Genomic DNA, 11619 nt, shown 5'->3' with positions numbered 1-11619 from the left:
AGTATCATAAGCAACAACAATCCACATACAATAGTGCACACAATATAAATTTATATCCCAAATATAACTAAAGAAAAAAACATTAATTTGTGTCATGGACCAAGCATTAGATCATTGAGAGCGGTCCTAATGGTGGTTCCCTTGTACAAAAGTCTAGCCCCATGGTTGTGTACTCTTAATCACATGATGATTCAAGTGACTAGAATGGAGAGAATTAGGCGTTAAGACTAAGCCCCAGTGTCAAGCACCTTGATCATATGACATAAAAGACTAAACACTTACAGTACCAAGACCTTGAGGTGTAAGTTATATGGTGAAGGAGACAAGTTTCATAGTGCATCAATGCTTATGTAATTGTCGAGTGGTTCGGTCCTATGTCACATATGACCATCGTCAACTTGTAAATAAACCCATACAATCAATGGTTAGGATTTCATGGAATTGGATGGTGGGGATAAAAAAGTGGACCCCCCCTCCTTCTCTGTACAAATAAGGTTGGCCCCTCCCAGAAACTGTCGATTAGGTGGGTCCAAGCTCAATCATTAGATCATGTGGTGGAACCTCACGACAAATTTTGAATGTGGACCCCTTAGTGACGTCACATGGAGGAAGGGGGGGTATGCAATCATATCATAGTTTCCAAATTGTGCACCCTCTCTTGACGACTGAATCATTCTAGGGTCCACCACAATTTACTACGCCGAAATTATATTATAATTTTAATGACTAGGCGATGACTTGTGAAGTTTCGATTTTGTGAGGCTTCTATTGAAATATCAATATTGTAGCTATTTTAACTGCAAATATCCATATGATATTGTTTATATATACATATCGAGGGTTTATAAGGTAAGGTTGATATTATAAGTGTTAGGACCAAAAATAAGTGAACAAAAATCATTAGCTCTTTAATGAAAAAAAGTATTATCATTTTTTATTTCCATGTTGCATGATCAATATTCAATTATAAACTGGATTTTAACACCTAAAAATGAATTTACTTAATTTTCTAAAAATCATATTTATGAGACCCCCTTGTGGGAAATTTATTCATGGGAAGTCATGGGGCGATATTACTTCTTTTGTGCAGGCACCCCTTGCCATGTTGGGCCAACCCACCAACTCATCACACGGGCGCCCCTGCCGGGTGGGAACCCTGGCGTTCCCAACACGTGACGTCCCCATGGGCATCAGGCACCCTAGCGTGCCTAGCACACGATGCCCCAATGGGTGTTGGGTGCCCTGACATGCCCAACACGTGGTGCCCCCATGGGTGACCTGGTGCCTCACCTTCGTCTGATCGTCAATGATAACAAAATATTATAATTTGTTAGTACCATGTTGCATAGTTAATCAATTATAAACTGACTTTTAACACCCAAACATTACTTTAGCCAATTTTATAAAAATCATTATGACACCCCTTAATGGGAACTATTTTCATGGGATGTCATGGGCCGAACTTACTTCTTTTATGCGAGCGCCCATTTCCAAGTCAGGTCGACCCACCAACTCTTTCCATGGGTGCCCCTGCTGGGTGGACATCGTGGCGTGCCCAACTCTTAATTCCCCCAGGGGTGCCCAGAATTAAAGAGAAGGATAACACCATCATCAATGCATAGGAGATTAGTTTGTTCAAGACATAGACATAGGAGACTAGTTTTTTCAAAGTGAGACACTTTCTGAGATATATAATCATGACCATAATAAAAAAACATACTGATCTTATTTTTCATTTATCACTTTAATGTCATATTATTTCTCAATGTTATATTTTTCATAATATACTTTAAAAACATTAATAATTCTCCATAAAAAACGCATGATTAACCTCTAAATCCTATAGGTCCAATTTAACCCCCTAAATAATATACATTAACCCCCTAACACCTTAACCCCATTCCCCTAAGCCCTTAAACCCCTAACACCTAATACCTTAACCCGTAACCCCTAAACCCTTAAATAATAACCCCTTATCCCTAAGCCTATAATTAATTAACCCCTAACTCAACCTAACCCCTTAATCAACTCTAACGAAAATAATAAAATAATATTTTTAGTCCACATCAAGATGACAACATAGTTCAAACACCCAAAAGAATATTATAAAATACATTTACAATAGAAAGATAATACAATTTACAATACAAGGACATACAATCTAAAATACTATATATATATATATACAAAAACAATCTACAATACAAAGACACATAATAAATAACTTCAAAATGGATGATATTCATGTCCACCTTCAGCGTGTCCATAGTCTCTTCAATGCTTTTTAGTTGGTGTTATTAGAATTCTCTTTGGCCTCAAGCCCCTGCAATTTCTACAAGGGAAATAATATTTTCCTTCTTAGAAGCTCTCGTTGTTGATCCCACGTATCCTTGGTCTCCTTGAGGAATGTTATGTAACATTTTTTGTCACCAAACTTTAACTGATGATTTTGTTAAAAAATTAACCTCAAAATAATCTTACAACCTTTCAAAACAATCACAACTAAAACTATGTCAAAGTTATATGATGTTAGGGCCTCTACACACACACATATTTATATTTATTATAATTATAATAATATATTTAATAACTAAATATGAAATTTATATTATAATCATATAATATAACATTAATATTAATATGAATATATATATTAATAATATAATATTAATGTTATATTAATTTTAATTAGTCAGAGTAATCAAAAGCGGCCCCATATTAGACATTATCAGTGAAAAAGCCATTAATGGTGGAATTGAACATTATGCAATAGTTATTTACCATTTGTAGGAAATTGGACAACACATTTTCATATTGGATATAGCGTCCAATAATCGATGGTAAGAGCGCTACCATCGGTTATTCATCGACAGTTGGGATTATAGGAAAATGTCTGATAATTGATGGGATAGGGCATTCCATCAAATATTCGAATGGTAAATAATTGTCGTCATATATTCGATGGTAGTTGGGATTTTAGAAAAACAAAAAAAAACAAAAAAAATCATTTAACTTCCGATGTTTTTTTTTTTTTTTTTTTTTTTTTTTAAATTTTAGCCATTTCGTCGGATTCTGCCATCAGAATTTCCACCCAAATGTAGTAGTGATATATAGTAGATAGCTTAAAACCATGTATTATTGGAGCTTTTTGAGGCATTGAATATGCATATATCTATATTATATAAGGTTGAGTGTGAAATAAATACTACTTGTCCTCATTTCAGACGTCGATGAATGTGATATAATCTTGTGATAAGAAAAGTAAAAAACACATATTGAATCGTCACATAGGCCACTTACTGACCGAGCATGTCCATAGGATGAAGACATGAACCATATCCCAAGTATCATAAGCAACAACAATCCACATACAATAGTGCACACAATATAAATGTATATCCCAAATATAACTAAAGAAAAAAACATTAATTTGTGTCATGGACCAAGCATTATATCATTGAGAGCGGTCCTAATGGTGGTGCCCTTGTACAAAAGTCTAGCCCCATGGTTGTGTACTCTTAATCACATGATGATTCAAGTGACTAGAATGGAGAGAATTAGGCGTTAAGACTAAGCCCCAGTGTCAAGCACCTTGATCATATGACATAAAATACTAAGCACTTACAGTACCAAGACCTTGAGGTGTAAGTTATATGGTGAAGGAGAAAAGTTTCATAGTGCATCAATGCTTATGTAATTGTCGAGTGGTTCGGTCCTATGTCACATATTACCATCGTCAACTTGTAAATAAACCCATACAATCAATGGTTAGGATTTCATGGAATTGGATGGTGGGGATGAAAAAGTGGACCCCCCCTCCTTCTCTGGTTAGGATTTCATGGAATTGGATGGTGGGGATAAAAAAAGTGGACCCCCCCTCCTTCTTTGTACAAATAAGGTTGCCCCCCCCCTAGAAACTGTCGATTAGGTGGGTCCAAGCTCAATCATTAGATCATGTGGTGGAACCTCTCGACAAATTTTGAATGTGGACCCCCTAGTGACATCACATGGAGGAAGGGGGGTCTGCAATCATATCATAGTTTCCAAATTGTGTACCCTCTCTTGACGACTGAATCATTCTAGGGTCCACCACAATTTACTACGCCGAAATTATATTATAATTTTAATGACTAGGCGATGACTTGTGAAGTTTCGATTTTGTGAGGCTTTTATTGAAATATCAATATTGTAGCTATTTTAACTGCAAATATCCATATGATATTGTTTATATATACATATCGAGGGTTTATAAGGTAAGGTTGATATTATAAGTGTTAGGACCACACGACTATTATAGGTTTAGCATACATTTATAAAAATAAAAATGGGGTTAACGTGAAATGGTCTTCCCCATATACATACTTGGTGATGTGAGCATATATATATATATATATCTATATATATATATATATATATATATATATATATATATATATATATATATATATATATATATATATATATATATATATATATATATATATATATATATATATATAGGTTAGAAGGAGATATAATATATGTAGAATTATATATATATGTGTGTGTGTGTGTGTGTGTGTACACAAGCCTAAGGATATAAACTATTGGGAGTTATCTTCTAAAGAGTAATCACTTGAACAAGTATAACAATATGCCATAAAGGCACCACATGGGAGTCACATGGCATGAAAAAGTACTCTAAAATAATAAATGGAGGTGACTTTAGATCGATAAGATTTTAATCTTTGGAACTTGAATAGGGAGAAATTTTATATCACTAGAAATGTCTAGACGAGACAAATAACATTAATTGAGTGGTTTTAATGTTAAACATGAAAAGAATACGAAAACAAAATATTACCCTGTTCTCATAACCATACATTGAGAGTCGGATGAGCATAGTAAGAACCTTTGGTTATTGAGTTAGATAAGGGGGTATGTTATAGGTGGTATCAGAGCAAGGTTTCCAACACTGGACCTCAAGGTGGAAATGAGTCATTAGGGTTGTATGTTATGTATTAAACTTGGTATGTTGTCAACATTACAAATTGTTCCTATGAGCTATCTAATGTGTTTCCTTTTGTCTATGAGAACTCATCACATCAAAATATGTTTAATTAGGTATGTGTCTCCCCACAGTACATCCAATACATGGAACAACTTGAGGTTTCCATACTGTTGGGTGTAGACTATTGATACAAACTAAGGATTTGTGACACCACTAAGGTTATCCCCTATAGATATATATGGATGGTGAGAGGAATATCCATACCTTAGATGGAAATTTATTTAAAATTGTAGGGTATCCCACAACCACACCATAGGAAACGATTAAATTACACACACAATATACACCATGATGCAAATGTGTCTCCAAAATAGCACATGATATTGCTTAAGGATATAGGAAGAGGTACACTCTTCTTTATTGAATGTCGAGAATAGAGAGTGAAGGGCTTCCACCTGCTAGCCTATAGGAAATGGATACAAGGCTAAACTTAAAAGGACAGGGTTGTGAATGACACTTAGTGAAATTCCCTCTTCTTCCATTAAAGGCTACTAAATGCAGCATAATTTTGAAAATGACAACATCCTTACCTAAGTATTCTAAGTTATCTTGTGGTGAAAGAAAACTTTGTTTCTATTATGAAGGAAGGTTTCTCTAGTAATATGCCTAAATAAGACTATTTCATTATTGTTTATGTTATGCTTGAGGGTTACTTCGGGATTATATCTAAACAGGGTGTTTTCAACTCTATATCGACTATGATAGAGGTTGTGAGTAGTGATAGGATATGGTGCTACACCCAAAATTTCAAGGTTGTATGATGAAACTTTACTTTTCATTTGATTATGTTAGCATTGATGGATATCATGTGCCATTCCCATCTACTGAAATTTGAAAACATTAAAACATGGTGAAGGATGTGTTATTCTGTTGCAATTTTTGATCCCTAAAACCTAAAAATTCTATAACTTGAAAGCTATAGAAAATAAAAACTAAACTCTCAAAACAAGTACCATGGCCATAGAACCCACTAGGAATGTGTCAATGAACCAGTACTTCCAAATGATGAATATGGGCTAAGGAGAAGTTAAAGTTGATTGGGAATGTGCTCTTAAACAATACTTGAGTTTATCGTTGGTGAATTTAGTGTTAATGGGAGGCAAAAATCATTGTTTATCAACTTTGTTTTTTGCTACAACTACTAATTGCCTGTATTTTGGCTTGAAGTATCTCATCTCTCCTTTGGGTAGTGTGAAACATTCATTGAATTCTTCACCATAATTGGAGAATCTTCGAATTGTTGCATTTCTTATTATATTTCTTGTTGTTAAGATGTGGTGCTCGTAAGTTTCTTTGGTTAAAATGCAAGTGTCTAGGTTTTCCTGGTTCAATGGATTTGGAATACAAGATTTTTGAATGTCGAATACTTAATTGCAATTAAATGACTAATTTTGGAGCTTATTTATGCTTAAAAACACTTTCCTACAACCACAATGAAGAATTATGAGTTAATGAATAACAAGATGTACAATAGAAGGCTACCATGATCTTGGGTAAATACTAGCATGCTAGATTACAAACTGAATCAGAAATGCCATACTTTATACAGAAGGCAGAGAACCTTCCACATATTCCTAAGACTATGAACTTAGTAGTTATTTGTAAACCTGATTAAAAGATCTTCAATGAAGATGAACATGCGGTAAGCACAAAAAAAAGGAATATAGTTTGCAACTTAGTCTATTTTTCTTTTGGAATCAATTGATGGTGCTTCAAGCACTGAAATATCTTTGACAAACTTACTTGGCATTGAGAAAAATGATGTTTTACAGGATTTAAGATGAGACATTGGATGCCTCTGACATATATCAACACATATTTGGGAGAAATTTCAGATGTATAGATCTATATGAAATAGTTCATCCTTTTCAATACCTTGCTAAAATTTTAACTAGTAATTCTACAAATTACTAAGAGTGGTATAATCTTGACTTATAGTTGGAGGTACAACACTGTGATATGTTGAGGAAATGAAACCTTATTAGTTTTTCATTTTAAATTCCCTTCCACGACATCAGATAAAAGGGGAAATAATCTTCTGGAAGGTGCATAGGTTGGAATGCTTGTAAGCCTTTGGTTGCATCCAACAAATATTGTAAAGACAATAATTCAATCTCGTATTGTTAATCATAGGTTTCTCTTTCATAATTTTCAATCCATTATGTCAGAGAGAGGTATATTGTAGGAAATTAAGTAGTTGATAAATGCTTATTGACAGTAGTTGGTTATATCACTATGATTATAGTTTGCATGTTGATTATTTATAGGTGAAAATGAAGGTTGATGGCATTAGAATAGAATGATTATGTGATAACTTGGGATTGTCTATAGGTATGGTGATGCATCCCTTTTTATGAATGTGAAAATGAATTTGATGGATGTTAATGTAACATGTGATCTCCTAACTAACTTTGTGAGGTTCCAGGTGTTATGACTATTGGCCTTAATAATAAGTCCAAATATTTCTAAGTAGTTTAATAACTGAATCTAAATGGTAATGGTGGTCTCAGTAAAGAGGTTGGATTTAATTTCTCTACTAGTATGGATAACAAATTGAGTTATAAAATTTTCAATTGTATGGTGATAATTGTGAATAATGTGTGTGTATATATATGCGTGTGTGTGTGTGTGTGTGTCCTGAATCTGAAAGCAAGCTTATGTAGATGTTACTTTTTATTTTTCCTCTTCCATTGCTTGTTGAGCTTATAATTGTCCTTGATTTACTTGGGGGCCTTGGAGAAAATTTATTGGGTGGCAGGAAATCCACATATTCCTGAGGGAGGGGAAACACATTATTTTCATGCTAAGAAAAAGGTAAATAAGGAATTATATAAAAAGAACTCCACTAACTATTAATTCCTACTTGATTATACTCAGGGAGTTATCTAAACCATGGATTTATTTGACGCAAGGTAATATTTATTATGGGCATGATTAAAGTAGATAGTGATGTGACAACCAAGTAGGCTGGTTGAGTCCATGGAAATATGTATGTATGAATGAAAATGCCATTATGTTTGAAAGGGTTTTCAGGGGTCATTTGAATGGAAAGATTACTACTTACAAATGGCATGAAAAGAGGAATATATTGACAAAAATGAATTCCTATTGAGCATGACTCTTAGATTAGGAACATGGAAAATAAAAAGAGGTAGTATGGCCTGGCTCACATGAATAGAGATGGTGTGGTCTCTGAAATATATGTGGTAATATGTAATGTGTTGATTCATGTGTATATGTGCATGTATTGTACATATGTATATGTGTATACATTGTATTGTGCCACATGTACATTGTATTGTGTTATGTGTACGTGGCATTATGTTGTGTGTATGTTGTATTGTGCCACGTGTATATGTGTATGTGTTCTGTAATGTGTTAGGATGGGAAGGTATGGAAATATTCAGGCTTGTGTAAATGTTTAGGATAGAAATGTATGGGACTATCTGGGTCTTTTTTTAGGACAGATAGATATGGGACTGTGTGGGCCTATGAGGTACATAATACATCTATATCCCATTGGAAGAGGACTACTTGGTTTGATAGTGACTACCTGGTTTGGTAGCGCCTATATTTACAGGGTAGCGAATGGGCTTATATATATCCCATGTATCCACCAATGGTTAAAGAGAAAGAGATGGGTCCTTTCCTGGCTAGGAAATTGACCCCATGTGTGTACAAGAAAGAGGAAGCCATCAAATCAAGATAAGTATAAATATTTCATTGATTTCTAAATTTTTAAATTATGAATATGATTTAGTATTCTGATTTATGATAGTTTGGGTTTTGAGGTAACTTGATGTGATATTTTAACTTATGATGGTTTGATTTATGATATAACCTGGTCTTGATATAGGAATTATGGTAAAGTCCAAGTTCACTGCAAGAATAATCCGCTAATGAGGTATGATTTAAAATTATTACATTTTTCTTATGATGAGTCTCATGGGATATGTGTGTCTATGATGTAGGAACATACATGAGACTACTCAGTTTGAATGAACAAAGTTGATCATGAGGTGGAACAACATTAGTGTGTAGAAGGCAATGATATCAAGAATAGGGCCATTGTGGGAGACTAGCACCAATGTTGCCAATTGATTGCCATAAAGCATGCTATGATTAATATGACAATGTTGAGGTATGCATATGCCTTGGTATTGAAACCCTTCCGATGCGAGGAATCCTTTCCTAGGAATGAATCACCCGAGGGATTGGAAAGTAGATAAAAGGATGCTTAAACCTGGAAGATGAATGACTGCATGGAAGGGGGGTAACCGGATTGCCTGAGGGACTAGGAAACAAAGAAAGGAAGGCAAGAAAATGAATCAGTTTTAAAGGGTCATAAGTACGATTGATTAGAATCATAAGTAAATTAGGGGTGGGCCCAGAAATAATGAGTTAGGAACTATTCATTGAAGGAACAAGGAGTGCAAGGATAACAACGTTGTACAGTGGAGGCAATAAATGCTCGAGAGAAGAGGAATGAATCCAAGGATTGAGCACATCAAAAGCACCAAAATACTACAAAAGGGTCATTGGGATATGGTTGAATTAATAAGTTGATCTTTACTGAGAAGTTGGGTAAGTCATTGTGCATATAAGATGTATTGTAAAAGTTCAAAAGAGTTATATATATAAAGCTCAATATCAACAATGTTTGGGATTTTCAACATTTAGTTTTATATTGTATATGGTCATTGAACACTGAGGATGGTGTTCCCCCAAGGGGGATGGGTTTGTAATAGCTTGGCTTAATCTTCTAGTTATTATAAGCATTGTAAATAAATTAAATTAAAAAATGGGTTGAGTCAAGGGACACGTATTCCACGACTGAGGAGGATTATTGCTTGGGATATATTTTGTTTTTTTATATCCATGGAGGCTAAAATGTGGAAAGCAAGGGATAAAGGATTAAGTGGCACTATGGGATTGGTCTACAAGATTCTGGCAGGGAGACACAAAACAGACCAAGGATGACAAGGAAAATAAATAGAAAAATAAGGGGACAAAGAGACGGGTGGAGAAATGTTGATTGGCCTAGAGGATTAGAGCTAGACTAGAAATACAACCACTTATGAGGTTGGATAAGAGCAACTACAGGAAATAGTTATAAAGGCAAGGCATAAGATAGCCACTAGAGAGAAGCATGAAAACAAGAGTTCAAAAATGAATTCGGGAGTCACGAGGGAAGAAAAGAGATCTCAAGTAGACTGGAGTGAAGTAGAGGAAAATAATTTGGCATGCATAATAGAAGATACAAAGAAGAGGGAATAAGTTGTAGCTATAGGAAATCTGAAAACCTACAAGAATTCAAATAGTTGGGATATACACATGCAAAAGTGGAGGAGAGAAATTGAGTCGCTGCAGGAATTCATATGTAGGTGGAGAGAAGAAAATATATGTACATATATTATATGTAGAATAACCAAGATGTGGAGAATATCATGAGGAATAATTGTGTATGAAATATGAACAAGGGATGTTGGAGGCAAGACTAGCATAGCAATGATAATTCACGACCATGAGCAGTGTGAAGGTACAATCTAGGAAATAAGGAACAAACAAGCTTGTAGCTTTGAGAAATCTTGATTGTAATTCGTGGTCACTAGTGAAGTTTATGGGTCAGTCCCTGGAGATGCATTTTGTTTGTAACTTACATAGGGACTCCCTTGCACATCAAGGGTGGAGATTATCATCTCTGGAATCCCTTATTAGCTGGTGAGTGGAGGTAGCAAACCTCTGGAATAGCTATTCATCTAGAATATTTGGTTTCATCCTTTGAGCAACCTCCTCAAGCTTTGGAATCTAGCTTGGGGGTGATTGGGCTACAAGACGAGACATCGTGCAACCCATTCTAAGTTTGGGAGGAGAGTTGCGGTCACAAACTCAGTTTCCCAATCAACAATTCAAGTTAAGTATTTACCCTTTTCTACCATATGCCATGAATTTTTTGTTTTGTTTAAGATTATAAGGTATTGTTTCATGAATGCTTTAACATGGTTCTCATGTGGACACTTGAATGAGTCTTAATAACTCTCATACTATAAACCGAAGTGTAATAAATATGTTTTGAATATGTGAATGGACTTACTTCATTTGCATTAACCCTTATAATGACTCTGGTTAATACCAGGATGAGGTTTTATGTTTTGACTTTAGAGATATTTCGATATGACATTATCCATGAGGAGTTTGAATGCCAATAATTACTATAGGATTTGTTTAGAATGCATGGTTTGAAGATATGATGTGCAATCCTACCAATAATGAGCTGCCAAAATGATTAGTTGGCTTTAACACATGTTGTTGGCCTTGGCAGTTTCTTTGGAATGAGTTGACTATAATATATTTATATGGACCCATATTCCTGCTAAAGTGATTACCACACAAAGAAGTCCTTCAGTATTCCATATGTGTGGTTTACACAGTGAATTATATGTCTCTATCATTTAATTCAGTTAGTATCATTAACATTTGAACAAAATGTGAGAAATGGTTTATCTTATATCAAAATGATGGTTGTTGTTTTTGTACCTTAGCAATGTCTATTTTGTGCTGGATGAAAT

Source organism: Pinus tabuliformis, chromosome 8 (assembly GCF_031772625.1).
Source record: "Pinus tabuliformis cultivar Carrire ecotype Pingquan chromosome 8, CPIR1, whole genome shotgun sequence".
Lineage (NCBI taxonomy): Eukaryota > Viridiplantae > Streptophyta > Pinopsida > Pinales > Pinaceae > Pinus > Pinus tabuliformis.
This window is presented reverse-complemented; position numbering follows the sequence as displayed.